Here is a 24,971-nt window from a genome sequence, read left to right as displayed (position 1 = left end):
GGCAGATATTCAATTATTGCCTGTCTTTCTCCTTTGTCAAAAAGGTCACGACACATCAGTGTTCTTTATATGAGCTGTAAATCAAGCAAAATCTTTCTTCTAGTGTAAACAACAGATAAGATAGATCTGAGAGCAACAAGAGCAGAGGGAGAAGGAAGTTTAAAGTGTGAGTTCCTCTGGTAGCTGGATGCTGATGTCCAGTTGGTGGTGTGGACAGTGAAAGGGAACGAGGGTGTTGATAGTCCCACAGCAGGAGCTGAGTGGAGCTCATGAGACAAAGTGAGACCTCCCACACCCCTTTCTGTGGGGTCCTTTACAATGATAATTGGAAGCCTTCCGTGGCCACAGAAAAACATTACAGTTATCCCCGCCACATCAAGCCCACCCAGGGATCAGAGATAGAGAACCACTACATACTGTAGTACAGCCTGCTGTGATTTTATCCTACATCCTGGACAGATATGAAGGATGCCAGTCCTAGAAACACAAGAAACAGCCATTTCTTTACCTCCTTTTTTACACACCCACTCCATTTGAACATGTAAAGCAGCCCTTTTGAAGCTTGGCAATTTCAGATCTATTGTTCCATTAGATCTACTGAAGCAGGAAAAGTCTTCTCACATTCATGCATGTAGACCAGTAGAATAAGATGGCAGCATGTCCTAACTGAAATGGAACTTATCGGGGCAGATTCACAGAAATCTTCTGAAGAAAAAAGTTAAGAAAGCTCTTAAGATAAATTCTAAGAAGTCTGAAAGAATCTTCCTATGTGTAATTCCTTAAAAATGATCTTTTTTGTATCTCTCCTCAAACATTTTCTTAAGAACATGGCAGCGTTTAAGTCATCTGATGATAGTATCGCGGTACTTGCCGAAGACTCGCTGACTGGCCGTTGCAAAACCAAACAGATGTTTTGATAGTTAGTTATCAAAGTATACGAGGCACGGGATGTAAAGGCACAGCACTATTTTGGATAGGGGCAGGGATCAGCAGCTCATTTGCTCATTTGCAAAGACACATGCACGAAAACAGCATGTTTTTGATTTCACTCAAAAATGGGCATTTACAATATGGTATAATAAATAAATGATATGTGAGGTATTTTGAGCTGAAACTTCACAGGCACATTCAGGAGAAACACAGTTCCTGATTAGTTTTCGATTCACTGAAAGCAATGACTTGCGCTTCAGTTTGCAGTATAACGTTGCTCAAATAACTTTAAAACCGTCTTCACATTGCAAGTGACAACTTAAAATGCTCCAGGCTTGTAACTCACTAGGTTTTTGTACAGAGGTACAGTATTTCATGTTAAAGACTTAAGAATCTTTCACTGATTTTGATATGCATAACAAAGTCTTCCTGAACTATATCCAGTCTATATGTCTATATGTCATTCAAAAAACAATTGTTATACAGATCAGTCCTAGGTGTGTATTAGCATCTTCATTGCTAATACACACTATCAACAGGCACTTAATCTGAGTGTCAATCTTTTATGACTATTTATGATTATTTCCTTCTTTACTTGGGTAAAATAAATCTTTTTAAAAATGGACTGCACAATAAAATAAGCAATAATTTATGAAAGCTCTTATAAGTAAGAGTTACAATCAAATGTCAAAAAAACTAATCTAATGAATGTTAGCAGTGCAAATTGACTAAAATATCCATCTCTAGTTACAAGATATCAACATCTATGCATTTGGCAGACATCTCTATCCAGCGATAAAGTATTAATTTTATCAATTCATGCAATCCCTGGGAATTAAAACCCTGCATGCTCGAATGTTTAAGCTACAGGAAGGCAATATGAACCTTTGAGCACAGCTTTAAACCAGCATTCATATGCCTACAGTTTAACCTTTGTGAGCTCAGCATGGACGGTGAAGCAGCAGCAGGGTCAAGCTCCACTGAATATCATCAAATGCAGCATGTGGATGCAGGGTTCCCAGGGGCTGCAGAGGTTAACGTCAGACCATTAGGTGCAGTTACCCTCTGGGCTTGATGATGCATCCCTAAAATGCTGTAAAGGTCATGAATGCACAGGTCTGACTAGGGTGAAGTGTGTGAAAGAGCTTACTTTCCCTGTCTGGTTGAGTACGTGTACACTGGATTTTGGAGAGGCCTGTTAAACCCAGAAGCTTACGGGATTAGCTATAAAAGTACTAAAGGTTCTTCATGTGAAGAGAAAGCACAGTAACAGTCAACTATTTTACAAATATTAAGGTTACAAATGAACAAACCATTGTATAAATGAAACATGAATTGAGACAAAGCCTTGCATTTCTTTTGTCACCTGGAAGCATTCTCTTAATGCTTTCTCTAAGCTATTGATTAAAGAAAGTACTAAACCTTAACTGAGCTGGTCTGGTCTGAACTCGACAGAGTTGTTCTTGGCTCACAGCGTTTCCAAGAAATTCACTTGTATTACAGTAGCCAAGTACTTGCCATCTTTATCATCAAGAAATCACTTTAATTGACAAATTCTTTCAGGTGGTGCATAAAAATGTGACATATATTTCATTTAACAATGAGTGCGTAAATGCACCCTCATAATACAACTAAAATAGGATTTTGGCAATATTGCGAATCAACTTTACCTCATGTAAATGCAATACTTCGATCAAACTAATGCGATTAAGCTCATAATCGTAGTAACCATATTCGCATTAAACTATGTGGCGTACGACGATTTTATACTACATGCCTATCTCAGTGTGGTATAACCATCCTTAGAGAATAATCAGAATAATGAAAATTGCATGTAGAGAGTAAAGAGTTCTGCTTGTGTCATGTAAACATCTTACTGCGATTAATACCTTACTCTGATTATTAAAAATTATTGCATTATTGGTGTACATTTAAACGTAGTCAATGTCAACAAGCTCCTGTTAATCGAGAAAGATAAGGGCTGAATAGGTAAGCTCAGGCCACATTGTGAGGTATTATGTCTCAGATTTACACAAATGCCAGGAAACATTCCACCAGCAGGACTAAATCAACAAGAACAGGGCACTTTTCAACACCTCAATGCCATTTTTCATTAAATACGGCTAAACAACTTGACTATGTTGCTCTCCTTCAACCATTCTGGCTTGTGGTGACACGAAACTAAACAAAACAGTTATGTACTGTCCTTTGGTGGCCATGCTTCTTTGGGTCTTTGCGAGATATGCTCTCTCCTGACCTTTTATGGACTATGGGAACCGCACTGGTCACTATGGTAGCCTGTTTAGCACCACAAGGCGAGGGCGTGTCATGGAAAATCTTTAGTGGCTATGAAGGTAATAGTAAAAACACTGCGGTAGAACAAGTTTTAACAGACAGGAATCTATAGCCAGACATAATTAAGTTTTGTTACTTCATAAAGGCCTGTGAATATGAAGCAACAAGTATAAACAATTTATGAAGTACTGTATATGGCATGGACTGGGAATGAAGGCCTGGTCAGTGGACCACAAAGAGGGGGTGAGTGAATGGGATAGTATTGGAGCTGGTTCCTCTTAACGAAGAGGTGAGAAAGGCTGTTGAAATAAGGTCGCCTACTGTGACACCCTGTTGCTTGCTGGATGCCGGTATAGTCACCCTGACAACACGAAAAGCACACTTGTAATCACAGACAGATACCAAGTATGGTTAGTGTAAATTTGCCACTTTCATTAAAGTCTCTACAGGCAGATAACAATACAGCTTTTGAATTAAACAGCTCATAGGTAATAAGTCAAAGATTGTCACATTAAGGGTTTCTATTGTATTGAAGAAAGGTCGGGATACTGAAGAAATAAAAATAGCAAAAATACATTTGTAATAGGGATTCACAATATTATTGGCACAACATCTGAATGGGCCGATAAATGCATAAAATGTAATAATCAGCATCGGCCTGATATGAAAAATATATGTGGATATGCCGTTGATTATGTGTCTGCAATAACTCACATGTGTGCAAGGTGTGCTAGTGTTAAAATCACATCAGCAGTGTGGTCATTCTTGAAGTGATCTTTTGCATGTATGATGATTAGATTCACAGTTTTGGATTGGCTCCTTGAACTTGAGCACGCAATTACAGAATGGTGCTTCCGGTGCGCGATTCAGTCACTAACGCGTGAATCAGTATCTGAAGCAGCAGCAGCTTCCCCCAGATCCTAGTGCCCACCGGGTAAGACATTTTATTTATTTAGGGGGGGCGTTGTTGATAGACGAATAACAATAGACAGCCTTTAGAGCAAGAATATTTCCAACACACTATAGCTTTAAGAACGCCGTGTTTTGAAGAACTAGATAGAACAAGCGTGTCCGATTCCCGACAGAATCAACGCTGAACTGACTCAAATGAATAGTGACTGTTAATATCTTTTTAGAGCTGTGCCACAGCAGCGTTTGCACCATGAATAGTTATTTCCTAACTATAACCGCAAGCTGCTTGAATCTGTGCTGCATAGTGCTAAAAGCACAGCATGTGCAACGCGAGCAGTTGCCAATGACAACAGATAAGTAACACACATAGCCAATATGGCAGTGATAGGAGTCATATTCCTATAGGCGTCGACTTGCGTAGGCCGTCTGCCGGAAGCTAGTTATTTTAGTCGATAAAGTTTTGAATATGGATTTTTCTTACACAAACGCATCGCTTCGCTTCAGAAGGCCTTTATTAACCCCTCAGAGCCGTGTGGATCTGCCATTATAAAGCTTGGAAGAGCCAGGACATTTTTAATATAACTCAGATTGTATTCATCTGAAAGAAGAATGTAATATACACCTAGGATGGCTTGAGGGCGAGTAAATCATGGGGTAATTTTCATTTTTGGGTGAACTAACCCTTTAAAGTTCAAAAATAATATATAAGTATGATGTTATGTTCACTTAAAGAAAACTTACAAGTATACTTGCAGTATAAAACTACTAAACTAGTTGTTTACTGAGAGTATACAGTACTTCAGTGTACTTTCATAAATTAAAAAAGTTAACTACTAGTATACTTATAAGTTCACTTGTAGTACAGATGCAGTACAAATGAGAAATGTAGCTGTGAAATAGTTGTGCACTTAAAGTTTACTACTGTTATATTTATAGTACACTTAAACATATACTTTTTAGATACTAAGGGCATTTTCACACCTGAAAGTCCACACCAAGGTCCGAAACAAAGTTCATATTTTGATACATTGTATACATTCGGTTAGTTTTGGTTTGGTTTCACATTGCAATTACGCGAGCGCACTAAAGAACTTTACATTACGTACTTGCGTCCTGTTGTCATCATCTATATGGGCTGCATCTTGACATTGATTGGTTTGTAAATAGATGTGCGTCTGACGTCAGCGTGTTGTCAGTTCGGCGGGTAACTTTGACAAGAATGAATGAACAGACGCATATCGTTGCCACTACTTTTATTGTTATGGCATTACTCCCTGCAGCACAAACTATACTCGATGCTAGTTCAAATTCGCCAAATGAATGTCCTTGTTGTGCGAACATTTTATCGTCGCCGGCAGGACACAGGACAAATATGTGTGTGTGTGTGTGTGTGTGTGTCTGTGCGTGTGTGAGAATCAGCTGGAAGAAACGCTGTGGGCAGGACTGACAGATCTGCACATAAATATTCTTCTTCAGTTGTTTAGGCTACGCGGAAACCACCGGAACTTCCTGTAAATGGTCTGAAAGTCTGAACCATACAGAAAATGTTTTCACACTAGAAACGAACCAAACCTTTGTTCAGTTTGATCCGGACAGAGACTACCTCTTTTCGTCGGACCAAGTTTCGTCTGTTTGGTTCGGACCGTGGTCCGAGGGAGGATTCACACCTGTAATTTTGATTCGGACCAAACTGAAAAGTCCGAAAATCCGGACCAAACAAGGTAGGTGTGAAAGGGCCCTAAAAGTGGACCAATTTAGTCCTAAGCAATATTGAAATAGGACACTGACTTGTACTTACTACATAAAGTATACTTAAAAATATACTTGAACATTACTTAAGTATACTTTATAAAATGAACTTGAAGTACACTTTTTTTTTTTTAAGGAGTAGCAAAAGTGTTGGTGATCAGCTCTGCTTCAGATTGAGTATGTAGAAAGACAGGGACTGATGTGCTGTTGTGAAAAGGTATGTTGAGTTTTATGCTAGGTTTTCAATACTGAGGGGGCCTTTCTTTGCCCGGTTGACTTTCTGGCATCCGAGGTTAATGACAGTGTGATGAGGCCCAGTCTGAAGTTGAGTGCCCCCCGTCACATAACTAATCTTCACTCATCAACACATGAACCTGTGCTAACATGCAAACATGCATGTGTAAGCATGTACCCATGTTCCTTCATTTCACAAAATAAATGTGTGCACTCCTTGCTGTCTTTTGTGTGTGTTCATTGGTTCAGGCTTTGGTTTGACATTTCAAGAAAAGCTCTTTATCTTCATGATTATCAGATTGTTGACAAATAATTGTCACTGGGCATGACCAGAGAGATCCTTTCAGGCATTCCATGCTAAATAAACACACTTTCACACGCAAACATGCACAATTCAGTTTATTTTCTACTGAAATAGAGTTGCACTGTAAAGTTTTGTTTATGTTGCACTGGCCAATATACAACCAGAATAGACAGGTTTTTATTTACCAGTGCCACTGCAGAAATGTGTTATTTACAGTCAGCCATTTGTGTTTTATTATTTCTGTGTTTCCTGAATATTCCTGAGTATTTGCTATTAAAGATAATTCTTGTTGTATTCTCCATCATTGTGTGATTAGTTAAAATATCTCTCAACTTATGGTGGAAACTATACACTGTAAAAACTAAAGGAGCCTCAAATATCCTGTTGGATACTCAAGGAACTTCAAAATGTAATTTAAGTGCCTCAAAGCTCTTTCTCCTATAGTAGGGTTACTGGAGGAGCATTGACAATCTTTGAGGTACTGGCTGGAACTTATGGGATCCTTTAAGCACTTTAAGCACCTTAGTTCAGAGGTTCTGGAGTCACCTTTTCATTACCATGAGACCTCGAAGTGCTTTGGGGGAAAATAGAGGAACTTGAATGCGATAAAAGGGTTATTGGAAGATCTTTTAACATTTAAGTGGTTCCTGGAAGATCTCTTATGTTAAAGCCAGCATCTGGAGGAACCCAATGGTTCAGTGAGGTCAGAATAAGATTATTATTATCCTATTATTATTATTATAGGCTACTTAAGTTTGATTCAGTATACATACCCAGGTGAAAAAGACGTACTATTAAATGTATTAAAAATGTAGCCTACTTAAGTGTGTTTTTAGTAGGCCTACAATACAATATATACTTTAATGCATTTTTAATACATTTAACAGTAGCCTCCGTCTTTTTCACCTGGGTAGCTTACATTTATTTAGTATAGGCCTATTTTATTGATTAATTTAAACCTTAAACAACAACACTAAATAATAATAATATTAATAATATGAAGAAGAAGAACGAGGAGGAGAAAAGTTTTATCCTGTCACGAAACCGCTGCTATTCCTCTGCTGTCGTCGCTTCAGTGATGTTCGCGCTGCTCGCGCGCAGCAAAGCTCAGCTGATCGACGTCATCGGGTTTGAAAGTAACGGCTCCTCTCTTCAAAGCTTCGGCCGTTTGTTCGGCTCTCCGTTACAAGGTTTGTAAACTCGCCAAATAAATATACATACAGAGTCTACTCACTATATATTCAAACACACATATATATAAACTAAATTTATTATACATTACTACGTTTTTACAGTGTTTACCACTCGTTTATTGCACAGTATCTGGTATGAAGGTTTTAGCCGTGATGCTAACTACGTTGATATAACGTTAATGAACAAATGGAAATTGACTTATTGTCTTAGATTGATTTAGTCATTCAATTCAACATATTCTGTACAACTGTGTCTTCAATTTGCTGATATAGCCTAACTAATTTAGCTGATTCCTGCTGTTGTCATTGGCGTTTGTTATGAATAACAAAAGCAGGTTAATATAGTTTGGTCTGTTTTTGTTTAGCCTAACTTTACTTACTACATGTGCCCTCATTCTCTCAAATACCATTTTAAAGCCATTTACTGGTCAATAAATATTATGTTGTGAATAATCAGCTTTGTTCTTTTGTTTCCCCAGAACAACCAGTAACATACATTTCTAAAATAATCTGAACATTTCAGTGGCAACATTGAATTACAGTAAGTTACCTGCACCACATGCAAGTACTTTATTACTATGAACTTTCTCTGTGTGAAATTGTATTGTTTGACTGTGTACTTGTGTTTTTTTAATCAGTTATTCTTTGAAAATCTTCCCTCATGCTCTCAAATCTCATTCATGTTACTCAGAAAAATAATATCACAGGTTTGGCGCCAATAATGCTATGCATTTTTTCTTGTATCTTTATCATTTGCATTTGAATATAAGACATTTTAACTCTGAATTATAACTTCAAGTTTAGTCTTTTTTGACCAAAAAAAGGAAAAAGCTATTATATGGCTTCATAAGACTTACAACACAACCCATAACACATGAGTTGTGGACTCATTGATTATTTTTAGGATCTTTTCTGGGACATTTTTGGAGCTTAACCATTTTTACATAAATTGTTGCATTGAATTGAACTAGACAAGTGTACATAAGAATGGTTTCATGAATGATTTACACAAATTTTTTCTGCTTGTTTCATGCAGTGATCGGTAAGCGATCGGTGACTGGGGTTGCATTATGCCTGAGATCTGCTTTTGGGTTCCACAGACAGAAAGTCAAACAGGTTTGGTCATCACAAGGCTGAGGAAATTATTTAAATTTCACAACTATCACTTTAATAACCTTACTAACAGTAATTTTTGTACTTTGCAGGGATCTCGGTAAGCTGAAATACAAGTTTGAACAAGAATAAAAATCCTCCTGTAGACCTGAAAATCACTGAAGTGCCTGGACCACCAGAACAGAGGAAAAACAAACGGAAAACGAATCTGCTGTACCTTTTCACTTTTCTAACTCGTTAAGTACCTCACATGTCCCTTGTGAAGATTTTATTATTGATTGCATTTTATGTTGCAGCGAGTAAAGGTGCGTCACATTTGTGAATTTCGTGAAATTACACAGGCAAAAATGTCCATTGACCATTGTCAGCAGTGTAGCGATGTAATGTATGAAGCACAGCTCACACAGGAGTCACTTTCACACAGCTTTCTGTTGGTCAAATCTAGCGAATTCCAGTGACCACCTTGGTCCCATAGTGACATTTTTGACCACAAACGATTTTGCTGATCGTGTGGATTCTTATTGAAATGACTGGAATTCACCAGTGAACATTCACAGAACAACAGATAATTTTACTGCACCTTAATACTGTTTCCGGGTCGAAGCCTCTACTTCTACTTCCTCTATCTTGTTTCTAGTGAGAATACTCAACAACCATTTATGAACACTGTTGATTCAAGTCACACATTTAAGCTTTTCAAAAGCCATAGTGTACATTACAGTCTCCAGTCTAACGGCATCCCAGACTTCAACATTTTATGATTTTTTATGATAGCTGAATAACTAACCATCAGAGATTTCGGTATAGAGATAAAGGTTAGGATCATAATTTTCAGGAATATTACAGCACAATGAGTGTATATTAGCACTGTTTGTTTGTTTTTGGCATCTGATAGAGCTTTTGGACTTGGAAACAGTGATGTCAGACTTACCATCGGACTGAAACAAATGTTTTAAAGTTAAGTGAAGATGGACATTTTTAATTAGTCAAAAAAATTTTTTTTTTACATTGATTTATTTCGTGGACATGTGTTTCCATGCATTTTGTTGAAATGTCTTTTCTTGTATATACATGGTTGATTATTCATGTTGCTTATGTATTATAAACATTTTTTGTGTATTCATTGATATTAATTATAGTTAGCTTTTTTCCCCATGTGCATGGAAGTGTATGTATAAAAATGAATATAAAATATGTAATAAACAATTCTTATTTTGTATTTGGTTCAATTTGTTTAATATAATATAAGTCAAAGGTAGCCATAGTTACAACATGAAATTGAATATTTAAAAAAATGAAATTTGGTTCCTGGAGGCACCCAAAGTGGTTCCACACAGTGCCTAATATAATAGTTCCTCAGGAAACCTGTGTGGTTCTTCAGAGAGCCGCCCCTTTGTAAAGGGTGCCTAGAGGATCTACAGACGGTTCCGCCGGTGTGGCAAAGTGAAGAACCCCAAAAGGTTCCTCCAGGCACCTTTTATTTTTACAGTGTACAGGGAACCCCATTTGTTTCATTCCTATAATATATAAATTAACAGATTTGTACTTTTTTTTTTATACATAAACGGTGGCTGTCATAATAACATTACATTTATTCAAAAATACATTAAATATTGAAAACCAGGATAAGAAAAAATACAATGAATATGTAATATAGTGCATATGTTGACCCTCTCTAGAGTCAATTTTTTTGTAGCTGACTAATGCGTTTTTGGACATTGAGCGGCTTTGACATTGTTTACAAGCTGTTTTATTGACGTCTTTTAGTAGCTGAAACACTGATTGAGTGATTACATGAGACATGATATGGATTTTAGTAAGTTGTACAGTATCTTTCTGATGTTCATTCATCTGTATTTCATGCTATAACTAGTAGTAAAACGGAAGTTCCCCTTCGCTATTAAGATTTTTTAAATGAATTATTGAACAATAACTTTTCTGCTACATTTGCAAATTGCACTGCAAACTTGCTTTAATCAAAGCTAAAGCAGGCTCGATGGACAGAGACATCACAATCCTCAGAGAACTGGAGAGGAAACGGAAAGAATGTTTGATGAATGAGGAAATGTGAAGGAGATCAAGGGTCAAACAAAGTAAAGAGGCAAGTGAAACAGTAGCTTGAGGTGTCTGTTGGTGTAAGTTCAGTCCACTTTATCTATTTAAGGGAAGCCACAGCAACAGAACTAAGTGGACGTTTGGGGAGCTTTAAATAGAGAATATAAGAGGTGAAGCAGTTCAAAAATAGCCATCTTTTAGATCTATAAATGTGTGTGTGTGTGTGTGTGTGTGTGTGTGTGTGTGTGTGTGTGTGTGTGTGTGTGTGTGTGTGTGTGTGTGTGTGTGTGTGTGTGTGTGTGTCTGAACCATATTTTGGGGACATATATGTACCCAGAAGTGAGCTACACCTGGCAAAACCCCCTTTTGTGGATGTCATCATTTGTAAAAACTATTAAAAAAAAGTATTTATAAAATTGTAAAAATGCAGAAAGTTTTCTGTTAGGGTTACGGTTAGGGTTAGGGATAGAATGTGAAGTTTGTACAGTTTAAAATCATAATATCTATGGACATTTTGCGCATGTTTCTGTGAGGGTTATGTTTAGGGGTAGGGGTTGTGTTAGGTGATAGAAAATATAATCAACATGATATAAAATCAATGGAAGTCCATGCAATGTTCTCACTAACATAGTGAAACAATCGAGTTCTCTTGTGTGTGTGCGTTTTCTCACCTTATTTGTTTGTTAATTTAACAACACAATAAATTGGGAATTACTTGAGAGAAAAATGTGTTTGTGTGTTCAGTGTTATTTACAATAAATCATGTGCCATCTAATTATGTTTTTACAGGTGTTGAGCAGTTCCCTGGCTTTCCATTACATCTATTATGATTAAGATCTGTTTAGAGGGTAAATTCCAAACATCTACCAGCTTGTTGTGTCATGAAAAAGTTTTTCTTCCTAACATTACCTTTTGGATACACTTCAATGTCAATATTTACAGTCAATAAGGCTTTATAGAAAAACAACCTTTAATATATATTAATACCATGGAATGCAGCTTGGACGTTTAGAGTCTTCCAGACCCATCATTCCCTTAGCTGGGAAAATGAGCAAGTCAAGGGACAGAAAGATGCAGAGGAATAGGGAAGGGGTGAATAAAGACAACATTTGTCCTCTGTTAACATGTCTTAGTGTGAGCCCTCATCAGGAGCCCCTGAAGATCGCCTATCCTCACAAACTCAAAACACTCTAGGTATTATCTGCATTCTTGTTCCAGGACTCTACAGATATCATCACCAACCGCATTTCTAGCCATTTAAAATCCATGTCATGTCACTCTTGCATCGCCTGGCACCTTAGGCCGTGTCCAATTAACCATCTATATAGCCATCCATCTACTGTATCTGTCTATCCATCCATTTTTTCAATAGGGGTTTGACGAGACACTTATCTCAAGAGACAAGACACGAGATTGGGTTCACGAAAACGTGAACGAGATGAGATTTTTGTGAGGGTCATTTCAATGTCATTTCAGTTCTACTTTAGTATGAATTATCAAATGCATTGAAAGACAACAATATACAAGCACTGTAAAAGGTTTTGCCACAAACTGACTGGCTTTTCTCCTGTATGATTTCACATGAGTCTCATTATTAAACTCCTTTCCACAAATTGAACATAGAAATAAAAACAGTATAAATAACAAAAGTAAATAACAGTTTTTCTTAGTCTTAAGTGCAAACAATAAGTGCAAGTGCAACCATAATCAAAGTACTCTCTTAATATTTAAAGTGCAAACAGAGACCAAAACAGAGACCAGAGCCACAACTAAACAGCCCAGATACGTATAGGCTATTGTATGCAGCCTAATTTGCGTGCATCAGTTTTACTTTCACTTCGCAATCGCATGTTCTCTGTGTAGGGAGATAAATACATTTATCAGACGCTTAGGCTCTGTTGCGCAACGAATCCTCTGCCATCGTCACGCGATCAGTGATCCTACTGCACTGTGTGCGACTGCAACTCGTGCTGGATGAGAAGAGCAGACGTTTACAATAGTTTTTATTAGAGCCCGACCGATATGGATTTTTGGGCACCGATGCCGATACCGATAAAAAAAGCCAGATACTGATATATAGGCCGATAATATTTTTGTGTATATTATAATACAGTAGCAATATTATTTATGTGTATTATAGTACAGTAAGTTTGGACACACTTTCCAATTGGTGTGTACAAACTTTTGATGGGTACTGTATATAGAATACACAGTATAAAACAGAATAAATATATAGACGTTTTGCAATGATCACTCAAATGTGGTGATCAAACACTTGTGTGACAAAGATATGTAATGGAGGCAGGGTGAATGATAGAATGAGAATTTGAGCTGTAACCAAACTAGTTTGCATTGCATTTTATATTATATTATATTCTAAATACTGTTGCATAATCTTCACTAACGACTTTGTCTTTTAATTTAGTCACGTTATTTAAAACATAACTTGTATCAATAAATATATCAAAAGTGTCACTGACAAAACCTTATCTTCTATTTTTAATCTTAATTTCTCTAATATCTACCAGTGGAGGAAGAACTCAGATCTTTTTAGTAAAGTAAAATTAATAATATCATAATGAAAACGTTTATAATTACATATGTACAGTAGTTTTATACTATTTTAAATAAGTAGTAAGCAAAATGTACTAAACGTGAAACTAGGCTACTCTCAATGCAAAATGGCCCTATATAAAATGTTATAATTATATAAATTATTGGAATATTGCTTTATGTTGTAACGTAGCAGAATGAGCTTTAACACTGTGTCTACACCAGAGCATGTGAGCGGTGAGAATCTCCGCTCATCGCTCACGGAACTGTTCACCCCTCCGCTCCCCCGCTCAAAGCTACATCAGGCCGCTCCGCTCATTATCGCTCATCGCATAACGAGGTTTGCTTCACGCTCCACTCAAATCGCCCCCCGCTCGCTCCAAAAAAGGAAAAAAATCTACATGTATATCACTTTTAGCTTAGACCACAGCCTTACCTCCTAAAGAACTAATGAGTAACAACAACATTTTTCAAATAGAAATGTTTTATTTCAAATTACAGGCCTATGTAAGAAGGAATATAGCCTACACAAAAAGTCCTGTAAAATCAAACGAATAAATGGGCCTAGTAATATAAATAAAAATTATATAAACAAAAATATGATAAATTTTTTAAAAGTAAATTAACTATAAGGCCAGAATTTTGATAAGTGAACTTCTGCGCAACGCGCACGATTAAAATTTAAATTGGCTTCCATACACACAAACTGCTGTAAAATTAAACGAATAAATGGGCCTAATAATATAAATATTATTACGGACGACACAAATTCGGCTAAATAAAACGAACCATTAGGTCTACTTGAATGAAAAAACGAATTTGTTTGAATATTACACTATATTTAATTTACACTTTGTTACAAGTTACCGTATTCAATTTGCTAACCTTTTGTTTTCTTCCCAGCGTTTTCTTCCCCCATGTGTCTTTTGAGATTCCAAAATGAATCTTTGCTGACTGAAACGATGTCTCCACATTCGTTTTCTTGTACCACATTATCATTGTTAGTTAGTTATATTAATAGTACACCTGACCTGTATGACTTCTCATTTTCCTTTTTGAAGTAGCCTACTTTTTGAACTCCATTATTGAGCCGAGTTTTGACTGAAAATAGTCTACTGTTGATGACTGTGCAAGACAGATGGATCCTGGTTTAGGTTTGACTGAGCATGCTTCAGACTCGTGGTGTGAGCGGAGCGAAATTGGAGCGGGAAATAAGGCGATGCTCCGTCCTTTTAAAAATGCCGCTCTGCGCTCTGTCCAAGATCCGCCCGCTCCCCGCTCGCTCCCGCTCCACTCCGCTCACATGCTCTGGTCTACACCGGACGCGGCCGTTATTTTTTGCCACTTTTGCCAGTTCTTTGTGACAGCTTTTAGGTGCTTTATTGGCAGCGCCATCCTTACATAAATCACTGCACGCTGCATTTTTTAAAATATTACTTTATCGGCCATTATAAATGCCGATACCGATAGTTAGGAAAATGCCTAATATTGGCCGATAATATCGGCCCGCCGATATATCGGTCGGGCTCTAGTTTTTATTTTTATAAAAACAGCAAAACGACAGTGGAAGCGGTGCTGCGGTGGGCCCCGTAATATAATGTGAATGTAGCGGTGCCGTATTCTATGCTAATTTCACCCTCACGCTCTATCATGGCGATATCGCGAGACAGCTTTTCACTCTATGAGAAATCTCGTCAACATTTTAGTCACGCGATATCTCGTGGCGAGAGATCTCGTCACTAGTTTTATGGCAGGCATAGGCCTGGGTGTAGCATACGTGGGAGGGGGGACACTTTTAATAAAACATAAGTTCGTCCCTCGTACTTTTTCCTGGGCAAGTGGGTTCACATAGAGGTTATCATGGGCCAATGTGAATAAATCTAGATCTAAATTCAAAGAGACAATATATTCTACGCATGACCTGATATTTCATTCTTATTCAAAATGAGGCAATGTAAGCATTATGGAGAGCTAAACAATCATGTAATATGCTTCATTCATAATGAAAGCCAGAGGGCGCTCTCTCACATAAAGTCCAAAAATGGACTCATAGAGGTAATAACTTATAACGTTGCAGAAAATCAAGAGATAGTCAATAAATAAAATCGATCAATTAGACAAATGTCAGAAAAAAAACTGGAATTACATTTCTGTCCCCCTCACTTGTGAAATGATGGCTACACCCCTGGGCATAGGTCTCCATATGCTCTCATTCGGACCAAAGTATGTGTAGGAAAACTTTGCTGGTCAGTGTGAAACAGCACTTGAAAGCTGGAGTAATATCACATGCCCATGTCAAGGAAAAGATGAGGAAGGGGAAGGGGTCCATGGACCATTGGTGTGATCTCAGTTTGCGGTGCTCTAAAAGCTGTTAGTTCAGCTTGTTTCTGCAAACTCTTTTGGGAGATGTCCATGACCAAGCTTTCATCCTTTGGAATATAAGAAAATATTGTGCTTTTTAGCAGTCACATTTATAGACTCATATTTCTCCTGTTGGAAAAAAAGTACAGTGTGCTAGAAAAACACAACCAAACCATGTAGAACAAGAATCTCTCCAGGTAGGTATTACAGATGGGCAATATTTGTTACATTTTGAGCATGTGATCCTGCGGATTTACAGTACGGAGTAACTACACCAGCTTACACAACCTCTAAGGTTTACTTGTATGATTTAAGATTTAAGAAATATGTTAGTCTTTTGTATCTTTTTTGATGGAATACCAATATAGAGCTTGTAAAAACATTTTGGCATGTTCTAGCGCATTCAGGTCCACACAGTATGGAATGGAGTTAATAAACAGTATGTAAATAAAGTCATGTAAAATGATAAATTCCTTTTCCAGTGTTTGTCTAACTGTCCAAACATGTGAGACTGTAAATGTACTGTATATGCATGACCAGGGTGCGATTTGCCGGGGGGATGCGTGGGATTTCCCCCTTTCTGGTCAATGTATCCCTGCCTCTGCTTAATTATTTTTAAATTTATCCCCCCCTCAAAGTGATCAGTGCTACTTCACTAGTGGCGAGGAGGATCACAAAACTTATCACGGATCCGTGGTTTGATTAAAGTCCATTTTATTTTAAAATGCGCTACTTTGACTGGCTCCGCAGCCTCTCTGTAATCACCACTCTGCAGACTCGCTCAATGTCCCGCCCACAGCGCTATATGATTGGTTACACCTCACGAGTAATAGCCTATCAACACTTGCGAGACGGTTGCAGGTCTTTTTTTACGCCGCATATTCAGCATATTACTGAAGCGGGAATAAACATCACAGTCTGATTATCTGTTTCTATGATGACAAGCAGCCCAGTCACACCACTAAGAATGGCCGAAGTTACACATACAGTGTTTTACTCAATTGAGGCTAAACGCAAAGGTTTTTTGATTACTCACTCACTCTTGAGTGACTTCAATGTTAAGTCAATGTAAAGACGCGTTTACACGCGTCTAGAGGTCCTGGGCTTGAAGGCGTTTTGCGCGGCGCGGTAGACGCAAAGCCCGAATGAGGTGAATTGACTTTGTCGGCCCGGCCCGACACATTAACTGTAATTATGAGCCCGAGCCCGATTTAAACCCAGGGGTGGCGCCAGGGAAGTTGAGATGAAGCAAAGATGAAGTTGACGATCGCCATCTCCGTAGTGAATGTGCATATATGGATAAATGCATGGATTACATCAGAGTGTTGCCTATTTCTTTTCGTTTTGAATTGTTTCGTTTAAAGACATTTCAAGCTTTCTTTAGATATATTTCTTAATATTCTCTTTGAGGCATACACTTAGTTTCGGTTAATTTATGATGAGATGCGCTCCAGTTAACGTGCGCTGCAAGTGACCGCGGCGCGCCTCTATGATTATAGCCTATGTCTGCTATATTTGCTTCTTATTTATTAAATACATGCAATTCGTTGATGAAAAATGTATTAAAATTAAGATACAATTTATACAAAACGAAATTCACTTTAAAGAAAGGTTTTCTACAAAACAAAACTTAATGAAGTGGTCAAAATCATGTCTGACCCACTCCAAGTCTGCCGATATAGGCTACTGCACATCCTATCTTACTCCTGCTGTTCACTTTTCATAAATCAACATAGATGGAAAAAAATAACATTATAATATTTTAACAAATATGAAACTAAATGAGAATCCTTGAGTCAAGCCCTACAATATGCCTCAAAAAAATTTCCGCCATTTTGAATTTTCCTAAAAACACGTTTTTTCGAACTCCTCCTAGGCCATTGGTCCAATCTTCACCAAAACAAGCACACAGCAAATAGGGACAGTGCTGGCAAAAAGGTATCATAAGAATTTTGATTCAAAGCATTGCAAAGATATGTTTACGAGTTGACCTAAAGCTGCTGAATGCAATGTGTGTCAAGTTCCATTAAGATTGGACAGAGACAACAGGACATTCTGAGGACACAAGTTTCACAAAATTCCGCCATTACAAAAAAAAAAAAAAAAAAAAATATATATATATATATATATATATATATATATATATATATATATATTATAACACCCCAACCGTATGATCCTAAAAGTTAAAAATTGATGTGCTTCTTCTTTGGTGGACTTCGTAATAGGTTATATCCTCTCATATGACTCAGACACTTTAAAAAAACATGGCCGTCAGCAGACAATCAAATTTCAGCTGCTAAAAACATCAAATCTGAATGGCCTACAGTTACAAAAATGTATATATTTGTGCATCTTGTGAAAATAAATGTGTAACAATTATTATGCAAATCAGCCACAAAGTGACGTTATAATAAGTAACTTTACGTTTTAGCTAATAACTTTTTTTGATAAAATCAAAATTCTTATTTCTTCTGAATCCATGCTTTAATCCCAAACAATAGTCAATCAATTTATTACGCCAATCTATTTTTTTTTTTTTTAAAACAACTACTTCACACATCAGTTCTAGACCATGCTGACAAAAAGTTTTCAAAATAATTTTGACCTATTAAACAGTTTAGATTAGAAGATACAATTTTTATGTGTCTGGTATGACTCATTATGACTATTATAGCTATATCTATGTAAACTAAAGGCAACACATATATAAATAAATTATAAAAATGAAAAGAGCCTTAAGATAAATAAGGTTTTGAGCTGCAAATTATATCTTCACATTCATTTAAAATGGTCCTGTGGCATCCTATGACATACACTTCATCTAAATTGAAATGTTGAATATGAGTCCACACATACACCACACATATATTCAAATTGTAACTTTCAGTGAAGATTCCAGATGGACTGCTATAAAACCACATCATAAGTTACATTTCAATTGGATTGCTAATCATCCACATGGGCCATTAGTACTCCGGTCCGATGATTGCCGCTTGCGGCTAATCAGCTATATAATATTAACTTAGTGGATTTGCAGATTTTCTTTATCCATTCTTCTCTTTCCCCTTTATGACAACCCACCTTCTAAAACCAATGCCACCTCAGTGATCACTAGACATTGTTGCATGCCAACATAACATGACAGAGACCTTATCAAACAGGACTATTTGGAGTTACACAGACTCCTCTTTGGGTGCACTATTGAAGCCATCCAATGTTATATGCATCTAAGTTCAATTTTCAGCTGCTGATGAAACGGTTACAGTTCCAGGGAAACTGATATTTTTATGTCACTCTCAACAGGCAGGAAGAGTCTGGAAGCTCAGCTGGCTTGGTCTCTTTTGCTGGCTGAAGGAGTTTGTGCATCACAGGCTGTAGGCTGACGCTGTGCAGACCACCTGCTATGAGCGCTACCCGGAAACCACCACTCAGCATAGGTCAGAGTATGAGGCTTTGAAGCCACACCAGGAAACCATTAAAACTCAGTTTGAGTTAGAAAAGAGGGCAGCGACTGGCCTTCTGCAAGTCCCAAGAGCACAAGGTGTTAAGAGAAGGAGGCTCTTTTCCATCATCGCCACAGGAAATCAGCACTAGGCTACAAGGAGTAGTAAACCACGCAAGCCTGGTAAAGTTGAAGTCCCATGTGGATTGAAAACTGTGATACAGATGTAATGAATGACTACAGCCAGGATGGGGGCATATCTGAATCAGTTTAATGGATTGTTAAACACAGTTAATCAGCAATGCAAGCGTGTTTATTTATTTCCCATTAACTAAAGGTAATGCCCTCCCACATCGGTTCAAGCGAGGCTAAAAAAATCCGAACCAAAAGAATGTTCTAGACTAAGGGGGTTGACCTGAAGTGCAGAGATTCCCCCGGAGAAGGGCTAATGTCAAAGCGTGCAGCTCCTGAACTTCAAACAATGTTGTAAGCCTTGAATCAAACTCATCTTTGAGCCTGTGTCCTTCTGAAATCTGCAGCATCTCTGACCACAGTTTGGTGTAATCCATACTACAAAGGTTGATGTTAATGAATGAACAGAACAGAGACAGATTGTATACAATTCCTCCCAGACTGCCGGAGTCCTGAGGCAAACAGAGTGAGTTGATAATTGAAAGCATTGCAGGATGTGTACAAGACAATCATGTTTGGTTGTTGTTAACAAGGGATAAACAAAGACATGCATGCATGCAAGTAGATGTGTATGAGTATTTTCTCCATAAAACTGCAGTGAACCAAAGACAGTCTCAAAAACGTGGTTTGAAATCGCTGGTGTTTCTGACGTCACAAAAGGGAGCCACGGGAGAAGCCAGGTTATCCCAGTATATTTTTCTGTTGATATGAAAAATGGTTAGATTTAGCTATATAGAATATAGCTAAAGAAAAATTAATAAAAATATAGAAATTACTGACTACAGGGGGACTTTAAGAGTAGTGTTAATTTCGTTAATTTTTTTTTAGTCAGTCTTAGTTCTGTGTCAAATGTACTTTTTAATTTTTAGCATATTTAGTCAACCTTTTGTCAACTGTTTTTGTTTAGTCAAATTTTAGTCGACTAAATATCTGTCCGTTTTAGTCTATTTTTAGTCAATGAAACCGTTCACATTTTCTTCATACTGCATAATGATTAAATTGATAATCACAATTTTGTGATTATATTGTCACATAGGGGTGTCTAAGAGCATTTACTCAGTGACATGAAAATACACAGAACTGTTCTTATTAAAGTCTCTTGCTTTAAACCCTCCTAAGGGAGTTTACGGTTAATGGAGAGAGTTAATGTGGTCTAGATTACACTAGTTATTTACAGAATTGATACACGCATTGTGTATCACAGATGAGATCAACCCAGAACTTACTGTGACCTGGTGCTTAACCAGTGTAGTAGAACTTTTCTTTACCAAAGCCACAAACCTTGGCCATTAACAGAAACCACAGACCACATTTGGCTTTAAAACATGGTGAAACATAATGACTTGGCTGGAGGACACTCAATCAACCAATGAGCTGACAACCTTAGAGCACAATAAAAACTTAAACTTACCACATCATTTTTAAGACAATTTAAATCATTAGTATTTACAATGTTTTAAATCTGAAGACCACCACTCCACTCCACTCTTCTTCATTCTCTCCACTCCCTCATGTGATTACACAACCACATTGATATAATTAATGAGGAGTGCATTGCCATTGTCTTTTACAGAAAACAAGTAAAAAGATAGCCAACAAGATCGGCCCTAAATCTGCCCTGGAGCAGTTAGGCAGGAACAGACAGGTGAGACAGATAGGTAAAAAGGTCGTGGAGAGAGTGATGAGGTGCATTCATCTTTCAAGAGAGGATAGAGGAATGACGAGGGGGGAAAGAAGAGAGTAAGTAAATGATCATGGTCTCAGGAAAGGTATGATATTTTTGGATTAATCAGGAGGTTAAATGTTTGAGAAGGGGAAAGAAGAAAGCATCAGAGCTGAGGGTAATAATACAGCGGATCAGAGGCGGTGGTTGTGCATACTGGGACGGGGTGTGTAGGTGAGGGGGTTCAACTGCTTAGCTAACGGTTGGAGACTAAGCTGAGGCCTGCCCCTGTCACAGATTTGGGAATGCCATCATGGGAATGTCTAGCTCCGGGGCCTGAGCTCTCGAGGGTGGGTGACGTCTAGCATTTTTCATTCCATCTTAACATCCGTAAGCGATAAAGTGCACTGAACCTCCAAAAGATTGCAGCCATATATATATATATTACCACTAAAATTACCTCCATGTGACACACATACTTTCAATGCTTTACACATGATAGTACTTGGCTGTGCTAAGCTAAACTATGCTACAGTAGATTATACTGTAATACTATAGAATCACGCACACTTGAGCTTTATAGAGGCGTTTGCTAAGGAAAACTTCACCAGGAGTGTATGTTATGGATTAAAAGTCACATCTGAAATGTGCTGTGACTTATCAACGTCAAGCACACAAAACATGCACAAAGCACACATTTGGATTTGTGCCGAATGAGAGAGAGGTAATGTGAGTCCAAGTTTATATGTAAGGCACATTTCCCACAAGCCGGTAGTTTCAGTTTTGCTTTATATAAATTCGTTTAGGCTTGCCGATAATAATGAATGACATTATAAATTTATGTTTGTTTTATACTTATACGTTTCAGTCCTGTTCTATTCTGAATATCGTTAAATATTAATAATTTTGTTGTGGAAAGAGGGGGCTTAAAATACATGTTTATAGTTTTTATAATGTTTGAAAACATTTCATTTTATTTTACTGGTATTTTACGTTATTTCTGAATGTAATAATAAAATGCATGCACCGATGCAACTTTTTTGTGATTTTATTTTTGTAATGCAATTTTGACCAGGTGTGAAGTTTAAAATAAATGTCTGAAATGTCCATACAATTAAAGTCAAATGGCGTCCAATGTTATTTGGACATCATTGTTCTTAAAAATGGCTTCTTTTGCGTTTCATACAAGAAAGTAAGTCATACGGGTTTGGAATGAGAGTTAAATGATGGTAGAAATTGAAAAGCAGAACTTAGAAACTGTAAAAATGTCATCACAAATGCCTTTCTGTTTCTACACTGGCCACTCAGAGTATATGGAGGAAACTGATATCAAAATAAAAATAAAAAACATGAAGCAAATTGCTCTGTTGATAAGCAAGGGTGGTTGGTTAATGAGAGAAACAGAGAGACAAAGATAGAAAGAAAGCTCTATTATCATTATTAGGAGGGGAAAAGCGAGGCCTTTAGAATAACATCCACACCTATACTTTGCTATGAAACATTAATAATTAATGCAAAAAAAAAAAAAATTCTCATTTATTTTTTCATAATTTCATAAAAATTATTTTGTGAAAATTGTATTTATCAAATATCCTTTGTGGTCATTTTACACCTGACACCTTATGCTGTTTCCAGTGGCCCTACAAGACGGCTTATGCACAAACAAAGCTTAGACAAGGGTACATTTGAGCTGTTGGGATCAAACTACAGAAAACTGTTTATATAATTCACAGGTGGACACATCATAGGTAAAGAATGAGGGAGGAATTAAGGAGATCCTGTGCAATAGATATGTGGAAAAAACAACAGAGGGAAGAAAGGATGATGTAGTCCTGTAGAGAAGGAGGGGAGGCAAAACACAGATGAATAAACAGAGCCATTCCAATAACAGGCTTTCTTGCAGCACAACAACAACTTTTAATTACACAGATGTATGAATGCAATACTTACTGACAATTCTTACGGATCACTGCTGGTAAATATTAGTGTGCTCCTTTTTTATGTCTATATCAGACTCTTTCACAACAATGGCGAACTTATAGATGAATAAACGTGTGCTTGGGGGGGATTGACCTGAGGGTGTCAATTCACTGTGAAGATTATATGGATGACAGAGAAGGGTGGGGTACATGAAAGAATTGAAAGAATGAGTGAAAGCAAACCAAACAACAATAAATGAAAGAAAAACAGAGCGAAAAGAGCAAAAAGCCATTTCAAAGAAAAGAGTAAATCCAGCCCAAGGCTATAGTGACATGTAGATGGTGTAAGACAAGGCATGTACAATGAACTAAAACAACATAAACATAAACCTATCTAAATGTTATAATAAAAGAGGGCCCTCTTCAAGCAGAAAAAAAACTCTTCTTTAACCCTAAGGGGAATTTGCATTTTCCTCCATCAGTCCATCAATCTTTCATCTATGCATTTCTCCATGCTCTCAATGTTCATTCTACATGTAGATTCCCCATATGTGTCATTCAAAAAAAATTTTTTTTTTTTTTAAGAATGCAAAAATCACTGTTACTACTGCTTAAGGGCATTTAACAAATCTCTACTCCCACGTAACATTCTTGCTAAGACTTATGCAGCTTGTTGAGGAGAGGTGATTGGACTTTTTTGGATAAAGTGAAAACTAATTTTACACATCTTCTATATTTACTTTGTGCAGGTACCAAACAACCACATAGCAATTAGGGCTGTTATTTACACACATTTCACAACTTGATTTGATTTTGATTCAATTCCAATCTCAATTCAATTTCGATATCAGGTAAAGTACATTACTAAAATATTCAAGGTTAAAACTAACAACTGATTTGTAAGGCAGTTTATAACTATATTATAATAACCTTTTAATTACATAATTATGTTTTTACTGCAATTCAGTTTTATAAATATAAACATTTAAATGGCAGCTGTCATTAAAACTTGTTTTCATTCAAACATTAATTATTTAAGAACAGGTTAAGTAAAAAATATATAATGAATATGTAATTTAGTGCAAACACATTTAGCAAAAGACTCTCTCTAGAGTCTAGAGTTAATCTTTCTAGCTAACTATCAAGCTATGGTCATTGAATGGACTTTCTGAGGTAAATGTAAACTTACGGGACATATTGTTGTACTGTATCTTTCAAAAAAAAACTTCTGATATTCATTCATGTTAATTTCATGCTATATCTAGTAGTAAAGAGGAAAATATGGTCAATTCACATGCACTTTTGTATGGGCAGGCACAACTGAGTGGGCAGTATATACTAAAATAAAGATTTTTGATATGCTCCGCTTTTATATACGTGTGTGAGTTAAAATAAATGTCAAAAAACCTTGTATTCTTTCTACAGTCTTATGTCCTTTCCCTCCTCTTTTTCTTTTAAAATGTGTCAGTAACCCGAGTGAGTGACGGAAAAAATGTTAAGATGCCCTCTCCACACACTCTCACTCTGTTTCCATAGTGTAACCTTTGACCCTTTGCTTGCTTTGAACATGAGTGAGCATGGATCTTAGTGAGCTCTATCATACGTGCAGAGCTGATGGCAAGACAAAGACAAAAATGTCACTGCCTTTGGTCCTGTCACTCTCTTAAATCAGCTGTGGAGGAGGCATCTGTCAACACCTCCGAGACTGTAATCTCTCAAATCATTGACACTTTTGGACTGTGCTACTTGCTGCATGATTTGAAGGTACATACAACAGAAAGAGGGAGATCAGTGTACCGAGAAAAAAAAAGAGAAGATATAAACAAAGAAAGACTACAAATAAAGAAAAAGAAAGTGATGGGCAAAAGAAGACCATGTAAAACTATGGGAGGGACAGAAATGGAGACGGTGAGGGACAGAGACACTCAGCAGGTCTTTATAACCTGTATTAAGTTAAATTATCCATAGCAGCTCAAAGTGTTATAGTAGCGTGCTGTGATTTATACTTATGGATTGTAACTGCAGGACATTACAGAAGAGCCTGGCTGGAGAT

The 24,971-nt window shown here is 37.1% G+C and overlaps 1 protein-coding gene and 1 long non-coding RNA gene across 2 annotated transcripts in view; one reads left to right on the top strand and one right to left on the bottom strand.

The window, feature by feature from the left end:
• col4a6 (collagen, type IV, alpha 6) overlaps positions 1 to 24,971 on the bottom strand; it is a 125,814-nt gene that overhangs the window by 82,124 nt on the left and 18,719 nt on the right. The gene's annotated exons all lie outside the window — the stretch shown is intronic.
• On the top strand, positions 8,118 to 8,903 carry LOC311080136. The gene is made up of 3 exons (XR_014605525.1): positions 8,118 to 8,158; positions 8,654 to 8,733; positions 8,823 to 8,903. It is a non-coding gene; the product is annotated as an uncharacterized lncRNA (long non-coding RNA).

The sequence above is a fragment of the Abramis brama genome (assembly GCF_963993115.1).
Source record: "Abramis brama genome assembly, chromosome: 3".
Lineage (NCBI taxonomy): Eukaryota > Metazoa > Chordata > Actinopteri > Cypriniformes > Leuciscidae > Abramis > Abramis brama.
This window is presented reverse-complemented; position numbering and strand designations above follow the sequence as displayed.